General features: G+C 44.2%; 1 long non-coding RNA gene across 2 annotated transcripts in view; it reads right to left on the bottom strand.

Moving 5' to 3' along the window:
• Positions 1 to 4,889: 4,889 nt before the first annotated feature.
• The window catches only part of LOC128081092 (uncharacterized), a 34,851-nt gene continuing 20,467 nt past the window's right edge, over positions 4,890 to 19,273 (bottom strand). Inside the window, exons 2-8 of one of the 2 annotated variants that reach the window (XR_008206974.1) lie at positions 16,594 to 16,691; positions 14,665 to 14,793; positions 12,826 to 13,076; positions 11,169 to 11,309; positions 9,625 to 9,730; positions 6,710 to 6,897; positions 4,890 to 6,595 (exon numbers count right to left, since the gene is read on the bottom strand). This is a non-coding gene — a long non-coding RNA (uncharacterized LOC128081092). The remainder of the gene's footprint in view (positions 6,596 to 6,709; positions 6,898 to 9,624; positions 9,731 to 11,168; positions 11,310 to 12,825; positions 13,077 to 14,664; positions 14,794 to 16,593; positions 16,692 to 19,273) is intronic. The other variant, XR_008206975.1, reaches the window with a different exon arrangement.

The following is a 19,273-nucleotide window of genomic DNA, read 5'->3' as shown; positions in this document are numbered from 1 at the left end:
CAGGAGGTTCCCACTTACCTCTGTGGAGACAGGGAGATCATCCCAGGCTCCATTTGTAAGATAGGTAAACTCGAAACTGTGAAATGGCTCCGAGGGACAATAGCTTGCAACAGATGTCACAATTGTTCAATAGAGAACCTTCAGAAATTATAAATTACACGTTCTTGCTTGTAAGACAAATAGCATTCAGATACCATTTCGTTTGGATTTCCCCCCAAATAGAGTACTGTATCTTTTGCCCATAAGCAATGCCCCATTTAGTCCTTGAAAACTCAGAGAAACAAGTGAACCCTGGTGGGGAAATCTACTGATTACGAAACTCCATAGCATACACGCATCACACTAAATATGCACATAAAAAGCAGAAGTGAGAAGGTCCAGTTTCACTCCCATACACTCAAAACATCCAAGGCACCATAAAAATCTGCACTCTTCACAAAAATCTGTTTGTTTCATAAATATCTGCACGCTTCAGCTGCTTGCAGGCCATGTACCACCAAAAACCTGACTCAGCTCAGCAGCACCCACTTCCCTGACACACAGGAGCTTTGCATTAGATCCTTGGTTTCCCCCAGTGCACAAACTTTAGAGCTGAAGGCAATAAGTCTCTCAACCTCACAGATTTTCATTTTTGCCAGACACCATGAAGAAGCAAAAACTCTGCAGCTTCTCTCCTGCAGGTCTTTGCCCCTGTGGTAATAAGGGAATCAGGCAACAGCTGAAAGCAGAGAAAAAGCATATACTGGACTTTTGAGAGTCAGCAAAAGCCTAGCTTTTTGGCAAAAAAAAACCAAACCCAAAACACAAACAAAGCCACAGGATAGTGGAAGGAGAGGAGAAATCCAAAGTGGGATAAATGTGTTTAGCAGAAGATATTCTCTTAGGGAGCAGCAGAGCGACAGGCGAGGGAGCAATACTGCTGGAATGACTTGTTTTAAGCTGTTGTTTTGGCTTTGTCAACGCAACCACAAGTCTGATCACGTTAAGAACAGACCTCTCTCTCTGGCTATTTCCAGGAATCAGCCATCACCAGCTGACAGGAGAACAGCCTCAGCACTGTGGCAGGCCAGTCTCAGTAGGTCTGAGGTTCTTGGTTCATTATTTTTGCAAGGGAAACAGCTGTTGACCTTAGGATTTGCAGTGCAACTCATTGTCATGGCACTGAATGGAGGTATTTAGGATGATCATATCTGTTTACAGTAACAGTTACGAAACATCCCCTACGTGTTTCACTGTTAGGTGGAAAAGCAGTGTGCCAGTCAGACGTCACTGCTGCTCATCCAGATGCTCCACAACCACCCCCTTCAATGCATCTCCTAGTCCAGTACTGAACTTGGGAAAACAGTCGCATTTCAACCCCTTAAAACTACTTCAGGGGCCCCCAAAAACTCCTGCTGAAGCTCAGAGTGAAACCCTATGCCAGCCTCAAACAAGTGAGAATTTTCTGTGACTGTGTCCTGTGGTTTCAGCTGGTTTTGCAATTAAGTTTGCGTCCTACTTTCATTCTGAATTTCAGCTGATGCCATCTTCAGCTCAGACAAATCAGAGGCTTAAAGCGAAACTCAAGGCCATACCAATCTCTCCTCTGAGCTAACTGTTGCCCTACTCTAGTTTTCCTCCTCCTTTTATTCTCTTCCCCTTCTCATTCAGAGCAAACCCTCCTGTAAGTCCCTGCAGTTTACTTTTGGAGCTACCTCCTGAGGACATGGAGACAGCTGCAAGCTTCTCCTTTCACGTGCACACTGAGCAGAAGCTTTGCTTCCAGTCCTCGTGCGTTTCTGAGAATAAAAAGGCACTGCGTTCCCTGCCAAAGGACCTTACCAGCCATGAGTCCCAGAACCAGCAGTGGGCTGGCTGCCCCACCAGCTCAGGCTGCCCACAGCCCATCCAACCTGGCCATGAGCACCACAAGGGATGGGGCACCCATAGCCTCAGGCAGCAGTGCCAGGGCCTCACTGTCCTCTGGTGAAAAAAGAGCTTCCTCATATCTAACCTAAATCTTATTTTAAAACCATTCCCCCTTGTTTAATCGCTATCATCCATGCAAAAAGTCACTCTGTCACCTGTTTATAAACTCCCTTCAGGCACTGGAAGGCTGCAGCGTGGTCTCCCCAGAACCTTCTCTTCTCCAGGCTGAAGAAGGCCAACTCACAGCCTGTCTTCACAGGAGAGGTATGAAAAGCAGTAAAGATAAACAAGCATTAAAATGAAAGAGAGTGGTCAAGTGCATGCTGAAGGGCTTCAGAGCTTTCCAGGAGTCCAAAGCCACAAAGCTGAAATCTGGCCTAACGTTGACAAAGCAGGGGTCACGAGAGGAGGCCGCACGCTCGTGCCGAAGTTATGCAGATGCAGTTATGTGCTTTTGTTTTCACAGTTAAACGTGTAGCCTCCATCTGTGTAAACAAGCAGCAAAGCAAGCTGACATTGCAGGGAAAATACAGTAGAGAGAAAGAGAGCTGAGCAGGTCTTGGCTACAGAGCAAAGAAACTCAATGGGATTAGGGCTCCAACTCAGATGTGACCTCATCCTCCAAAGCACACGAAGGAAGAGAACAGACATCCTGCAAAAGGAGGAGAAAGAGGAAAGACCCTGAAAGGTACCAGCTAGGCCAGCAGCACGACCTGTGAGAACTCAATTGGATTTTAATGCAGTGGGCAGCATGCCCAGAACTCCAGTAATGCTCTGTGTTGTACGCGGTGTTTCAGAGCTCTGCCTTCAGGGTCCAGAGCCATCACAGCTGGAGGGAAAGCTCTGCAGGAACCCCACACTGCGCAGCCAGTAAATAAATAAACCTCAGTGCCTTCACATATTTGTAGGGGTTTTGTTATTAATGGTTAGGTGCACTAAAAAACTAGCAAAAGCCACTTCCATGCAATCAGTACTCATTATATATCAGCATTTCAGGGTTGGACAAGACAACCTCCACTCTGTGACTACCTTTCTGGAAATACATCAGCTTCTCATCTGCTGTCTCCCATCCTGCCTTGTTTTCTCTTAGCCAATATTCTCTATCACTTTCTTCCTTCTCCTATGAGTTTTACAGTGACTTTCTCCTTTCAGGACAGTTTCATACACAGCCATAGGAACAAAAACAAAGGAAACAAGCTGCTTACCTTCAGAAGGCCTTGGGTATAAAGGGAGCAATATACCCTTGCCTTCACTATCAACCCTTAAATCAGGTCTTCTAACCCTTAAATGGATCCTAGCTCCACCCCCTCCAGTCACTGCATTACAGTGCATGCAGCTGAGCTTTCCTGGGTTGGCCCAGCCTTCCCACCCACCAGGTGCTCAATCACTGCTTCAAGCTGTGACTCGGCATTTTTGCTACAGACAGCCACAGAAAGCTCACCATGCCTCAATAAAAACTTTTCCTTAAACTTCTGACAACCATAACAGCTTGCCCAACTAATGTGGTTCTTAAAGAAGTGATTAAAAGAGAAATCAGATTATCAAATCCTGGGAAATCCAAGAGCACGTCGGGATCTGCTTAGACTGCAGGGCACGAGTGCTGCACCACTGGAGTGTCTGGAGTGCCTCTTTCCTAGCTGCAAGCATGGGGTCATGTGTGGCTTTCATTTTTTTAAAGCTATTAGGCAACAACAGATGAAAAAAGACTTCCCCTTACCCATATAGACATACACCACTCTAATCAGACCAAAACCAGACAGTGTGGGTAGCCTGGAAGGCCAGCTACATTCTGGGCTGCACTAAAAGAGGAGTGGCCAGAGGGAGAGGATTGCCCACCTCTTCTCAGCTGGTGAGGCACCATCAAAAGTTCTGTGTCCAGGCCTGGGGCCCCCAGTACAGGGAGGACATGGAGATCTTGGAGCAGGTCCAGATCTGGGCACCTCTCCTATGAGAAAAGGTTGAGAGAACCAGGCTTGTTTAGCTTGGAGAAGGCTCCAGGAAGATCTTGTTGTGCCATTTTGATATTTGAAACAAATGTATAAACAGGAGGGAGAGCAACTGTTTACAAGGGTGGATAGTGATAGGACAAGGGAAAATGGTTTTAAATTGAGACAGGGGAGGTTTAGGTTAGATATTAGGAGGAAGTTCTTCACCCAGAGGGTGGTGATGCAGTGGAACAGGTTGCCCAAGGAGGCTGTGGATGCCCCAGCCCTGGAGGCATTCAAGGCCAGGCTGGATGTGGCTCTGGGCAGCCTGGTCTGCTGGTTGGTGACCCTGCACACAGCAGGGGGTTGGAACTGATGATCATTGTGGTCCTTTTCAACCCAGGCCATTCTATGATTCGGTTCTACAAACTATGAATAACAGCAGTGATTTATGTGACCAATCTGGTACAGGCAATATGCAAGGCATAAGTAATATCCCAATGTTGTCATCTCTCTTGTCATACTATTAATAACAATCAAGAATTCAGTAGGTTCCTCTCTCATATCCCAGCACAGAATATTTGCATAAAGAAAGCACATAAAAGTAATTGAACAAATATGCTCATAGACTGCATATACGAGAGTTTAAGCAAGCTATGGGTCTATATTTGTACTCTTATCCTTTTACCTGTGTCCACAAAACCCAAAAACACCAAAGAAGCAGTTTCAGTGAAAAATCAAGTCACTTCTGAAAACTTGGAAGTCGGAATGAGATGGCGTTTCACACTTCCCAAATACGAGGGGTTTGTGTTGCCAGCATACGTCTGCAAAGAACCAGCCATGTGCTCCGTTCTTTTTATACCTCTGAGCTGTGTAAACGCTTCAAAACTGGAGGGCACACGTCACTTACACTGACGTGCAAATCATTACTGCTTTGCCAGGAAATCTGTGTAAACCAATGCTGAGTACAGGTTCATTCTATCGACATTTTCACCAGTGAGTAAATTGGAAGGTTGCATTGCTGACATACCAGATGTTATGCAAACTGCTTTTCAAACCAAGGTTTCCATTTATCCCTACAAATACATAAATTAGACACCAATGGTGTATAAATGTATTGTATTTAAATATGGTAAATCACCCATTTACATACATGCAACAAAAACTACTGTGTGTAAACTCTACACCTCACACAGTGTCAAAACTTCCTTTTTCACCCAGTACTTTTCATTTTCCTGAAAATAATGTCATCTGTGTAACTGTTTTCCCCCAAGACCAACTGTTCTTCAGAGTAAGAACATTATATGAAAGCCTGCATGCCTGAATTAGCACATGGCATTATCAATGGGAGCTGAGCACCCAAGTGGGAGTGAGGCTGCCAAGTATCTTGAAAGATAAGAAGTTAGGTGTGTACAAGACTCGTTCAGTACGTGCCAACTTTAGGCACACCCAAGCTTTTAATGTGGATTGGTTCCAGTTTTGATGTAGTCTTGGGGTACTTTGACCCATCTCTAATAACAGAAATAAACAAAACACTACTTGTCCAATGAGACTGTTATTTTGAACTGGTTCTCCTTTCATAGTGATGCTGATTAGGACTGACCTCATACTTCCAGTCTCAACGAAGCACATGGAAGCACAGAGAAGGGAAGCATAAAAGTTAACCTTACTGTGCTTCATTAGTCTCAAGACTAACAGAGGGTAGGGCCGACTCCAGCTAAGCTTACAAATACCTTCAAGTATCTCAGCTGCATTAGTGCACATACAGTCAACAAATGAAGAGTTGAAAAGAGCATTGCAGAGAGATGGCAAAAGAACAAAAAGAGAAGAAATGCTCACCTATATCCAAAAATTAGGTGCACAATGAAAAGCTCTACAGAGGAGGGATCCCCAGAAAAAAATCCTTCCCCAGTGGTAGTCAGCCCTTAAATGGGGTCTAGGAGAGGTGGAACGTGTTCCACCCCTTTCAGTCACACAGCAGAATTGCCTTCACCTGTGCCCCACAGCTCACCCAGTCCTTGCCTCAGTGATCAGTAGTGGTTCAGGCTGTGACTCAACAGTTACCATACATTGTAGGCAGAGAAAAGGTGTTCAGTCCTTGCTCATCCAGGTCTCCCACCACGATCTTATCTCCAGGTGTACCTTGTAGCGCCAGTGAGTTCTTGCCATATTTGCAATGTGTGAATCTATTCTGGTGTAAAGCAAGCAAACCAGATTCATTTCCCAAATGTCTAGATGCAGAGAAATGAAACTTCTTGGAACGACAACGATGCCTTCTGCCAGTTGTCTCATCTCCTAATCAAAGTAATGTCATAACACATCAGCTTTTCTGCAGTACTTTATTTGCATTCAATACGCAGATGCAGAATGTTTTCAATACACTCCAGAAAACTCCTCCAAGCTGGAAGAAGCCTTGATCAATTCAGAGCCTTCTCAACCAGCTGAGACACAGGACTGTGTCTTTCCCACTTTATAATTCTTCACTGAGTGCTCAGACTGAAATTGTTTCATAACCACATGAATTTGGAGTTTTCATTTCACCCTTGGAAGAAATGTAGAGTCTGGCACGGTGACAAGTATAACAGTGTGTAAAAGCACAATTAACTGGTGCTCCCACCCCATTTTTTTACATTTCTGAGGAAGCTCTGAGATTTCAGAGTGATTGTTTTCACTTCAGAGCCAGCAGCACACGGTCCCTTCACTTCATCAGCTGGGCACAGGCATCAGCTCCTGTCCACAGCTGTGCCCCGGCAGCGGGCTTCCTAACCAAGAGAGGAAGGGAGAAAAAAGTCAAAACGGAGTTACATGTGGAACAAACACTATTAGACATAATAAAAACAACACAGCCCCACTTTGGAACTGTGAAAGCGAGGTACCTGAGTGACAGGGAGAGCACGGCTGCACCTCACAGCTCATTTCAGACGTGTGCAACTCCTGGAGCCCAGCTCGGACTGCTGGGTCAAGTAGAATGAGATGAAGAGTGTGCTCCCATATTTTTTCCACTGGGAAACACCAACTTTGAAACTCTTCACGGAAATGTATTAGATGGTGCTTTATCCAGTTGCTAAAAAATTAAAAAAAAAAAAAAAAAACAGAAAAAAATCAGAAAAAAAAATCTCAAAGCTGCAGAAACATTTTCAGATTTTGGGCAAATTATTTTTTTCTTTGTATAAGCAACTTTTCACTTCAAAATCTGAATTTGTTTATCCATAAACATTAAGGACCCCAGAGAATAAAGATCAAACACAAACTTTTGATAGGATTGGGTTAGAGTATCTCAGAAGATTTCAGCATCTGGTTTGCCAAGTATTTTGAGATCCTGAATTCTCAATTCATCGTGGTAAAAGAAAGATGGGTGAAAAGAAAATGGTTTCAAACACATCACACTGATATCTCAGCAGTGAAAATTTCTATGAACTTTTGTATCTTTTTCACTTTCCAAAGGTGACTTTGTTAGAGCAGCATTAAATGTAAGTGCTCTCAGAATATTGCTCTATCTGCCTGATTTGTTGTATGAGGGTCAGACTTCATGGTTTCAGAATGAAGGAGCGCTTTTAGTAGTTTAAGGATGTCAGATGAGCAAGGCAGAGGTTATCTGTGCTGAACCTGGATGCTGCATCCAACCACTGCTATGAACGTGGCTCCATGGTGGCTCTGGTTTGCTGCCACTTGCATCCAAGTGACAGCATGTGGAACATCTCACCTTGCTCCTGATGACAGCAGACCCTCCCAGCTCTGTGTCCTCTTCCAATATATCTAAACAATGCTCTGTTCACCCTTTTACTGCCCTTTCTTGGCAGCTACAGGCAGATATCTTACCAACTAGTGCTACTGCAGGCGAGAGGTGCTTTAAGGCCCTAGTAGTCTTGAGGCAAAACACAACCCCAGAGTTTATCTTAAATTCTTAAATTCTCCTGAAGTTTGTTTTAGATACCACTGGCTTCTAGGGGAAAATAATTTAAACTGATACCAAGCAGGCTGCCACTTCAGAACCGCCTTCCCTGAGATCACGGATGGCACGAGGCACCAGGCAGGTTTCAGATTTCCAGCAGCGGTCAATAGCACAACGTATGGTTTTCCCTTACCACCAACACCATAAAGACATTCTGCCAGACACAATCATCTCTAACCAGCCTGGCAACCCAGAAGCTATCCTAAGCACTTGGTTTGAAGAGCCTGGCTGCAAAAAGAGGAACAGCCAGCTGCAGGAACGGATAAAATTGCATTGAAAAGCAGAACAAAACAACGCCATGCCAAGGCTTTGATAACTCTTTTTCACAAGCCCACAGCCAGCTCTGTGCAGGGCTTAAAGACCATTGAAATAAATAAATAGAGAAGTAAAAGTATTCCGCCACTCCTAACAGTTGCAGTAGGCACGGATTTAAAGCACTGCACACTTGATACCCACAGGAAAGGGATGGGGATGGGGTGGGTTTTATGTCATGAGGTTTTGTTCTGTAGATTCTGACTTTCTTTCTTTTTTTTTTTTAATCCATTGTTCATTTTTAATGGAGTTATACCAAAACACCCTCAAGATCTGCAGTGGTTTGCACCTGTGGTTAGCAGGCTAAATAGTAGCATGTTTTGTTTTCCATGTAGCATTAGAGATGAGAGGGCAAGATCATGGTTTGGTTTTACAAGACTTGGAGGGGCACTTAGGGCCCATAGAGCCCCTGTTTGGCTGCCTAAAGCCTCCTCAGGTTATGAAGTAACGTGGAAGGCTTGTAATAACAGCTGGTGACCAACACATATGTATTTTTTTCATTAACCACTTTAAAGTCACTTCAAATTCCATAAGGTTTTTACTTAAAATTTAAAGAAATATTAAATTAAGACAAACAATTACATGCAAAAAAAAGGAGGTAGAACTTCTCATGCGACCAAAGAAGCAAGGCAGACAGCTTTTCAGTTCACACGCTTCCTGAAGACAGTTTGTTTTGGATACACTCAAACAACCTTTACAAATATTTTTGCTAAATGTTTTTAGAATTGTCAGAAAACAAAAATAGTCCATTATTCACATAGCTTTGCTCGTAAGTTCCATGATTACAAAGGACACAACTCACATGTCCTGCAACAGCTGTATTCCATCTAATTCACCTAGTTCAGCTTTGGTTTCCTATTGGTTTGGCAACCCCGAAGATCTAGAATATGTTGTGGATAACATTAGGCACGAGAACACAGGTAGAGTTAAGGCTGCCTGAAAACAGCCTTGAATTCAAAGAAATTTTCCATCTGCTGCTGCCCTTCCAGGAATAGTGCCACTCTACTCTTCCTCTTCCTCCCCTTCCACCAAGAATTGTGTTCAAACGGCAGATGGGCTCTGCAAATGGCAATGAAATGCACACGTTCCATATGCATCACAGTGCTACTAAGGAATAAGGCAGGACTGATACCAGATGAAGGGAAAGAGAAGTGCACCAAGGAAAAAAAACTCCTTGGTGTGATGGAGTGATGAGTCAACTGACTCCTCAGAAAGACAGCAATGAGATGAGATGCTCTGGTGTCAAGAGGAGATATGATTCACAGCAAAATTCACATGAAATATGAGCCCAGGACCCAGTGTTCCCTGCCATCTCTGGGGATGACAGAGTGCTCACGAGGGTTTCACCAGGAGGAAACTCAGTTTGATGTATGTGGTCACCTCTTTCCTGGAATGCATGGCTGTCATTCATCAGGAAAAGAAGAGGAACTAAATGTGACTATACAAAATCTGTGCTTTCTCGTAAACCTTTTATGCAGTTGTGTATTTAAATCCAAACTCAGCTGTGGAGCTTGCTTTGTGACTTACGTTCAGTATCTGTGACCATCACTGTTTGGTCCCAGACCTCTCCATTGCAATAATGACTGCTGTAACACTGAAGGCTGAATCACACTCTGCCCAAGGAGCTCAGTACCTAAATGCAGGGCAAGAGAGAGACAGAAAGAAACAAGCAAGAAATAAGAGAGATCTGTGAGACAATCATGGGAAGCAGTAATCTCAGAACATCATGCTCCCCAGCACTGACAACCCCTTCTATAAGCATCATGGCAAAGGAAAAGTTTCATTCCCTTACACAAAAAATAATCTATATTTTGAGTGTTTTGTTATAAATTTGTGATTCATGTGATCTCTGAGTTGAGAACAAACATAGGTTACCTTAACATACAAATAACTCATAGGATATTTATCTTCCGGCTTGTTCTCCCAAGCAATTTTATAATACACACACACACACACATATTTAATTATATGCTTTAAATGCACTGGCATTCATGCTGTGCCTGACCCTCATTATGAAAATACATCTGGGTAGAATGGATGTTTTTATAAGACAGAGTTTTTGGTTATGGACATGATGTTGTAACTGTTTTTAGCTTGTGAGGTTACAAGTCTGCGCTGTATCTGCATTAGGAAGAAAGATCTTTCATATATGAAAATAAAGTTGACAAAGAAACATTAGATGATCTCTCAGATCATCCAGCTCTCAGCTGTACTTGGTGGAAATAATCCAAATAATGTCAGTAGAGGCAAGTACTAAATATAGACTGATGGTCTGGAGGTACTGGTATATTTGATTTACACTGCAGAACTGTAACTTTTGAAGTTCTTTGAGATACTTGGATGCAAAGTCCAGTTAAAGTGCAGGCTTTGTGTCTAGTCTGTCACTACAAGACTGTGTGACTCAGTCTGTGTTCCCATACACAGGAAGGACAGATAGACTGGCCACAGAGGAAGGGGAGAGTTTAATCCATTCACCACTATTCTCCTCCAAGCAGAGAGTGGAATTAAGGGGGTGGAAGCAAGGCCAACCTCAGCTCAGCTTGCTGGCAAGAGCAGCTTAGGCTGTGCGGGGTAGGAGAAGGGAAGGCAAAGAGGCCTCCTGAGGTTTAATGGCCAGCAGCAACAAAGTGGCCTCCCTCAAACTGGAGGAAACAGGGAGGAGTGTGATTCCAAGAGGTACTGAATTTCCTGCTCAGTTTAGCCAAAGGGTGATGCAGTTTGCACGCTGCCTACTGCCCTGGGAGATGCCTGTGATCATAACTTCACGCAGAGAGATACAAAGGCACCTGGTATTTCAAAACAAAGGTCTGTAGGCAGGTATAGATCTGAAACTGATTCTTAAGCTCCATCCCCATATGGGAGATTTTTGTCCACCCTCCAAAACCTGTAGCTCAGTGCACAGAGCTGTTTGCCAATAGGTCACTTGTTCAAAATCTGTCATGAATAAAGTGTTTACTACTTAATAACAAGAGTTTGGTGGCTGACATCAGCTGCCTGCTGCATTGATTCAGACCCCACTGGGGCACACTTTAAAAACCTACATAAAAACCTCCCTGCTCTACAAGACCTACCAGCACAGCAGCCCACATGCAGTGCCAGCAGTACCACCAGCGTTGCCCAAAGCAGGCTAGGAAAGGATTGTCTGACCACTGCTTCCCTGAGGACCTCCAGGGACATTAGATGTATCTCATGAGCTTCTCAATCAGCAAAAACTGGAACAAAAACAAATAAAACAGTTGGTGGTCTCAACAGTGTTTCTTGAGGGCAGTCACACATGTTACAAAAGCTTTCCTTGTGATGGGCACTAATTGCTCTCCCTTGTTAATGCTCTTAGCAAAGAAGTCAGCAATGAAATTGCAATGGAGGGTAAAGGTCAGGCAGACAGAAGTATTTGGGTTCCTTGCCTCATATAAAAGGAGCCTGAACTTCCACTGCGACCAATGTGAACGTTGGTGCCGGTGTAGCAACCAGGGCCTGACACACCTGGCCCACATTTAATTACTGCAGTGATTGTCAAAATGTTGTTGCTGTTTGAAATTTGTCTGCAAAGGAAGGGAAAACAAGCATCTCCAGATGTTTGCTCAGAGCTTTTGTGGAACACTCAGCTCCCCTGGAAGCATTCATGTCAGTCGAAGAGAAAGAACTGGAAGTCTGCCTTCCAACTCTGGAACCTCCAAAAATTGGCCAAAATGGGTAGTTGTGAATCTTGGCCTGTGTATCCATGTCACCCTGTGTACCAGCTCTGATGGCAGGACCTCTCTCAACTGATGGCAGGACCTCTCTCAACTCATGCTAGTCACCTCAATGTCAATCTCTAGTCTGAGCTGCTCACTGTGGGGAGGCATCTCTCCACTGATTGAGATGGATGCTTCACTCGGATCTGAAGCTCCAGGCTTCAGCCACACAGTTGTCAGGTCAGAGTTAGAGAGCAGTACAGGTCCTTTGTTGTATGGCTGCAACAGGACCGCCAGCTTTGCTTCTCCCCTTACACTGTGTGTTTCCAAGCCAAGTAATCCTAATGTGTCAAATCACTGCTAGTATTTATTCCTGGTCCTTTTATACTGCCTTTTCATAGGGGTTCAGCTGTAGTTTTCCTGTTAATTAGACCCATCTAGACCAGAGCTTGTATTAGACCAAAGCAAACACAAGCCAAAATTTAATTTGTAAAACAAACATCAATGTTATCAATAGGCAGCAGGCTGAAAGAGGTACAACCCCCTCTGCTCTGAAATCAGAGAGAAATATCTAAAGCAATGTGAAAAAGGCACGAAAACGGCACATTTTGAAAGAAACAAGATGAAAAAGATAGGCAGTCATTCTCAAACACAAGCAGTAGCTCTGTAATCACAAAGCAGGTCGCTAGTGGAGTGCTTCCCATGAGCAATACATCTGTGGTTATGCAAACCTTATAGGCACAGTTCCTATTAGAAGCTAACATCAATATTTTCATTGCTAGCAAGTTCAGCACAAATATGTGTCTTTGTCAGTAAAACACAGAACATTTTAATCGCATTTCAAATCTTATTTTCACATTAGCACATAGCTTCAGTTTTAAAAATCAGGATTTTTAAAAGGAATAAACAATTGTAGAAGACAGTTTCTCTGTTTAAATATGTATTCTGATGCCCATACCTATCAGAATAGATTGTAGGTAGTAAAATAACTTAAATGTCTCCTTGGAGACACCCTCAAAATCTTAAATTTAAGGAGTTCCAGGTAAATTCAAACCTTGGTCCCAGGTGGGGATCCAGCAGTAGGTTCTCACTGTATGAGGATGCTGTGAGGTTTGATGTCCTAGTGAGCAGAAGGTGATTTTTGGTGGGCAATGGATCGACCTTCCAGGTCGTGCTGCAGCTCATCGCATCAGAGGTGCACTCCCAGGTCTTATTCCTCTCTGTGTCCTGAGCTGAATCATGCAATCGGAAAATCTTCAGGTATGCAAGAGTTACCAATGAGATACGTCATATCAGAGGACATCTCTGGAGGTTACAAAGAAACAGAAAATCAAATGAAACATAAATAGTTCAATTATACATAAAAAAAACTTGTAATATGTTTCCTAAGAAAATACGTGATTTTAGTGGCAATTTTCCTATGCAATGTTTCAATGCTGAGGAATGTCAGAAGTTAAAAAGTCACCATTTCAAAATAAACGGTGGTATTTCAATGGAAATTGTTGGCTTGTATTCACTTGAACATCACTGATTCTTGGGAATGTTTCATCCTACAATAGCTTTCAGTACGTTAGTCAGTTCTAGCTACCGCTCTCCAAAGGAGGGTAAAGGGGAAGGGGAAAATTCTTAGCAGAGCAAGCAGGGTTTAGGATGACAGGAGCTTTTCAGTGCAGAGTAGGAAGTCTCTCTCTTAACTTTAGCTTGGAGCAAGCATCAGACCCCAATGTAAACTTTCCCATCTGTGTTATTCTATTAACTGAAAGGGAAAGGGATTAGCATGTGTACTTGTCACATCTTTTGACCTGCTGCATACTGAGACCGAAGGTAATGTTAAAGCAAACAGCATTCTTCTTCCCCTGCCAGGATAAGCAGGGCATGGGGCAGCATTCTGCTCAAAGAAAAGAAAGCCAGACCACGTAACACAAAGTATGTGCCCCGTGCAAAAATAAATCTTGGAAGCTGCAGACTTCCAAAGGGTATACCTTAAACAGGGCAAGAAAAAGAGGGAAAACATCTGAGAGGAAAGTTCTCCTTGCTGCCAAGCACCAGATGGAGGAGGGCCTTCCCACAGAAATAGCTGCAGAAACCACCGCCAGGCAAGGAGGTCCCGCTCATCCTGCTGCTAAGAGCATAGTGGATGAGAATATACTACTCTGATAAAAACACTTGCTCCAGAGAAGGGAGCTGGAATGTGGACTGTGCTTTACGATGTGACAGAGTCCAGCCTGTATCCCTGAAAGGAGTATACAGTTTGGAAGGTTAATATGGCTTGGGTTTCATTCTTTCTTTTCCTACAGAATCCACTTTCTTCCTTAATATAAGTTTAAAGAGCACATGTGCACACACAGGCATGCATAATGGCAACAATAATCTGCTTTTCTACTCCCTTCCCCTTTTATTTCCACAAGGCCTTTCCTGTGAGTGGGACAAGATGAAGTGTTGGATGGTGACAGTGATGGAGAACATGTTTGGGTATAGAGGGTTGGCCAAATGAAGCTAGGCATCAAAAATCTTTTTCAAGTGTTTCAGTTAACTTGGCACTAAATTATTCATAGAAAAGAAAAATTGAGGGCTTTCCACTCCCGCTTGTCCTAGATGTTTCTGGTTCCTTTGTTAAATCAATAGAAGTGCATGCAGTTGTTCAAAGCAGAAAACAAATGCAGCACCTCCAGGATGATCTGGGCAGTTCAGCAATGGGAAAAAAGGCCATTAGCAGTATTGCTGTCACAGAGAGCCAAATGAATGGGACAGGATGTGCTGGGTACAGTGTGCTCAGGAAACAGGCTCTTCCAAGAAGGCTTCAGGTACGCCCTGATGTTCCCAACATTTGAATGAGAGCCACAGGCTGAGCATCCGATGTCAACAGAGAAGATAGTTAATAGAAAGTATTAACCATAACTGAAACACAGTTCCACCTTGGGATCGCGTTCCCTCAGAGTGCAAGAAGGGTATCAGCAAATCAGGGTGAGTCAAGTGGGCTACTGAGACAGCTGAACAGATGAGGGAGGTGAATTTGTTCAGCCTGGAGAAGAGAATGTTAAAGGAAGGGATCCTAACTGTACCTTTTACCAAGCCAATGGTAATTACAAAGGAGGCAGCATCCAACTTTTCTCAGATAAGTACAGCAACAACGAGGAGAGGCAACAACCACTAGTTGCAGCAAAACTAATTCCAGTTCCACTTAAAAAGAAAGAATCACTAGGTGTACAGTTAAGCTCTCCAGCAGGCTGCAGAGTGAAATACCCAATGCAGGGGATATTTAAAACCTCACAGAACATGGTGCAGAGCAACCTGAGCAGCCTTTTGAAGTTGGTCCTCTTTTAAGCAGGGGCTCAGACCAGAGGATCTGTAAAGGCCAGTCCCAATCTTAACCAGCCCATGACTCTGAGAATACCAATTATATTTTTTCAGTGATGTAGACGTTCCCTCTCAGAAATCCCCATCTCCTATCTCATCTACAATGCCACCCTCTGATTTAAACTCTCACTCCCATGAAATAGAAGGCAGAATAAAGCGTAACTGAAAATATGATCTAATATGATCTGTACCACCTGCCACTTGTGACTTCATTGCAGGCCTTTCCATTCCCTGTGAACTCTGTCATTTCTCCCCATATTTTATCTCTATGGGACAAACAGGTCAAGACAACAGTGCTGTACTAGGAAACACAGCTACACAAACACACAGTCCTGTTTATGGATGCCCAAGTTCACTTCTGCATGCTGCTTGCACTGTCACCTCAGGAAGTGAATAAACCTCACTCCCTTCCTCAGTTGTCTTTGCCAGGGGCATGGATGCACACTGTGGACAAAAAGCAGCTTTGCTACTTTTATTTCTCCAGGGGAAGGAGAAAAAAAAAGTGTAACTATACTGTGAAAAGAAATACCCTTAAAACCTGATTAATCTTCTCCTGCTAGAAGAGCCATAATGTAGAGAGGACAGCTCAGGATGGACCTCCCCAAACCTCCCCAAAGCAACAAGTAGTGGGATCAAAACAAGTCTAGCAGGCGTGCCAAAGAGGAGCATCACCATTTCTCCTTGAACTCAGTTTAAATAAGATGGGAAATGTTTCCCCATGCTTTGCAAAGTGTTAGGCAAACGTGGGCTAAAGTTACAGGGAAATTCAAGAGAGATGCAGTCAGCAATATGAAGCTTCTCCTTTGCTGGGTGGCAGTGGATGAGATCAGAGGGGCTAAACACAGATTCCTCAGCGCTCATAAGGGTGTTCCCAGAGCAGGTATGAACCCCTGTCAGAACATATTACTGAACCAATGCTTACACCTGTCTCTGTTATTAAATACAGCCATTTAATTGAAGTGATTGGGAATGTTTACAGGGCATTAATATGAACTAAACAAAGAAGGTACTTTTGGGAGGCTATGCAGGATAGGTCATTGCTTTGCTGAAAATAAGCACTCTCACTCTTTGTCAGATTTACTATTTTCCCTGTACATGATTGGAAGGATTCAGCCTGACAGTGCAAGGCAACAGTGCTACAAACTGCACCATACAGCCCCTCTCCTTTCTCATTTTCTCCTCTCAAACTCTCCTTACTGACTCTGTATTACAACCTAATGATGGATCATGACACTTATCCCTGAGGTTGATCACACATTGCGTGATGACTGTTTTACTAATAACTAACATTATTAACATTATTTTCACATTCCTTGCGTATGTGTTTACAGCCTTGCTGCTGCTGTGCTGTACAACACCAACCACAGAAATAAAGCACGCAGAAAGCTGACCTGTTGAGGACAGTGGGATGAGCTGTGCTTCACCAACACTGTTTCAGCACACGCTTACAGTAAGGCACACCTACCTTGCAATGGCCATGCAGGACATTTGTACACAATTAGATATTGCTCTTCTGAGTCCCAAATTAATTTCACGGACACTCAGACTCTCTTCATCGACAGTCTGCAACGGAAAAGTAACAAGATGGAAATTCAATTAATTGGAGATGCCATCAGACCTCCATTCTCATGGCAGTCACACTCATGTCTTCGGATGATAAATTAGACGTTTGCTTACCGAGTGAGCGCTGCTCACTTCCAGTTGATAGGAGCAATCTACCCCTAACTGTAAAGTATGAACAGGAACCTATGCCTAACACTAAAAGACTACAAGTAACCTATGTCTAACTCTAATATAAGAACAGGAACCTATGCCTAACACTAAAAGACTACAAATAACCTATGCCTAACACTAAAATGCTAAAAGTAACCTATACCTAACTCTAAAATACGAACAATAATCTACTCCTAACACTAAAACTAAACACTAAAATCAACAACAAAAACAACTAAAATATAACTCCCACAGCATTTAAATGGGAAGAGGAGAACTTGGCTCCCCAGGAGGCTCGGAGGAGGAGCTGATGGAAACTCATGCCACCCAGCTAATGCTGGGGGCGGGGGCCGCGCAGCGGGTAGGGAGCCGAGCGCCTGGACCAGCGGCGGTGGAGGGACGGCGCCGATGCGGGGCCTGGCACGGTGGTGTGGTGCCAGGCCAGCTGAGCCGCAGGCGGATCCACCTCCATGGGCTCTTCTGGAGGTGGATCCACCTCCATGGGCTCTTCTGGAGGTGGATCCACCTCCATGGGCTCCACGGAGGTGGTCGCAGCGCTGGCCCAGGCGCGATGGAAACGGAATCGCTGCCCCCTCCTCCGCTTGATCTTAAAGGCGGCCCCCCTCCTCCTCTTCGCTTCTGGGAAGCCAAGCTCCCTCTTCCCATTTAAAATTGGGCAAAGTTCGCCCCTCGCTCTCTTTGCTCCTGCCATGGCTGACAGAGCTCACAGAGGCGAGTGCGTTGGCCGGGGCAGCGGTGACCAAGGTGACGGCTGTGATGCGGCGAAGGTTCTAAAATGGCAGCCGCACTGCTGGCAATGGCGTTCCACATAGCATGAGGAGGGGGCTGGAGGACAGGGCACGGGACGGCAGCTAGAAGGCGCTCCCTGTGCCCAGCGGGCAGCCCTTCTCTCCGGCAAGCAAGAGGCCACAGAGGAGCCGGCCCCGAGAAAAGGGCCCTCGGCCTCCTTCATCCTCTCCCTGCTTCCACACGGCAATCTGTTGCGGCTGGCACACGCAGCACACAGCGCCATGTTCAGGGGCCTCCCGAGCCCAGCGCCAACAACAGCAGGCTCCACAGCGCACCTCACCACGCCTGCCTCCTGGCACACACCAGCTCCGCTTTCCACCTTAGCACCCAGCGCCTCTTCTTGCGCCTCACGGCTGGGGATTCAACCATTCCCTACCATCAATACGGCCAGCTGCATTTTGAACAAAACTTCCAGAATCTCAGAGGAAATACATTACTGGGAACAATCTTCCTCAACAAGAGGGTTTGTTACTTGTCTCGTTTATAAAGTCTTGCATTCAAAAATCCCCAAATAACATATTCAGTATTTGCTGTCATCTCAGCCAGCCTTGGTGGAAAAGACATGGTAGGAAAGTTCTGCAGGACACAACTTTCAGAGGACACCCAGGCGCTTGGTAGGATGTCAGTCACTGAAGGCCCGTGGAATACATGAGCATCCTTTATCTACTGCAGATGCTCAGCTACGGCAAGTGAGCACCTCACCTTGACTTTAAAGAAATCCCAAAATGACATTTCCCAAGGCATGTGCATTGTACACTTACTGACCAGAGTATTTCCAAATATAGAGTCCTGACAATACCCCTAGATTTAGCTTCTTTTGAGCGTGGCTGTTGGGAGATATTACTCTAAGGCAGGTATGAAGCTGCGAGAGTCCTAGGTCTGAGAGCTGCACAAACAGACTGTCCTGATAGATACATACTATATAATACATACTTTTCCACAGGTGCGTGTAATAACGTTTGTGTAAGTACTCAAACACACAAATACAGAGATGTGATGGAGAGGAAAAAAAAAAAAACAACTACACATCAGGGTAGTGCTTTACATCAGAAATCTGCGGTCTCCTGAACTGGACAGGCAATATCAGCTTTCCCCAGTATTATACAGATTGCGTACCAAGTCAGTGGCTTTAAAAGACTACCGGTGCGCTCAACAGAACTCACCAGTACTCCTTGGCAGCCTTCCACTCTAGCTCTGCTGGCCAAATAATCTGCCTAATGCATTTTAAGCCTTAATTAGATTTTTCTGACTCTTATTTTTTCTGCTTGAAGAGCATATTAGTTCAAGGACCAAGTATTTATAGCCCGCTTGGTGGTGTTCTGACATCAAATGCCAGTATTTCCACTGCATGGCACTGCCAAGGCCTAAGAACTCAGACATCTACAGGCACAAACACCATATCCTTAATGCTCTGAAATGCCAAAAGAGAGAAACTTGATGATTTGCCCTTATTTTAGCAGTAGCAAAGTGAAAGGAAAACACCGTGTGGAACATTTTAATACCTGAAACATTTCTATTTACTTAAGTAACGGTGCAGCTTTTCCAATTAGGATATTTTATACTCTTTTTTTTTTTTCCATTTTCTGTTTGTCCTCAATTTAATCATAACATGTCTTCAAATT

The sequence above is a fragment of the Tympanuchus pallidicinctus genome, unplaced genomic scaffold (genome assembly GCF_026119805.1).
Source record: "Tympanuchus pallidicinctus isolate F22 unplaced genomic scaffold, pur_lepc_1.0 scaffold20, whole genome shotgun sequence".
Classification (NCBI taxonomy): Eukaryota; Metazoa; Chordata; class Aves; order Galliformes; family Phasianidae; genus Tympanuchus; species Tympanuchus pallidicinctus.
Note: the sequence above shows the minus strand (reverse complement) of the source record. Positions and strands in the feature narration are given on the sequence as shown.